Source organism: Penaeus monodon, chromosome 24 (genome assembly GCF_015228065.2).
Source record: "Penaeus monodon isolate SGIC_2016 chromosome 24, NSTDA_Pmon_1, whole genome shotgun sequence".
NCBI classification, from domain to species: domain Eukaryota; kingdom Metazoa; phylum Arthropoda; class Malacostraca; order Decapoda; family Penaeidae; genus Penaeus; species Penaeus monodon.
Window position 1 is genome coordinate 40,871,744 of NC_051409.1, and position 298 is coordinate 40,872,041.

Sequence of the window (298 nt, forward strand, 5' to 3'; positions counted from 1 at the left end):
CTATAATAACAAAAAAATAATTTGATCCTGACTGAAACATATTGTGGATTTCGCTCATTAGTGAAAAATAGATATTTATTAATGCTAAAAGGTACATGCTTTTATTTGTACGTAATGAATTAATAAATAAACAAAATATTTCTTTTCAATATGAACATAGATAAACACAGCGAAATTAGCACACACGTTAAATTCGCTTTGAGTAACGAATAGTGTAAAAAGGGCTGGATAGTGAAAAAAAGAAGAGAGACTATAGTCACTTTAATTATGAAATGGCGGAAAATGATGAATATTTTTT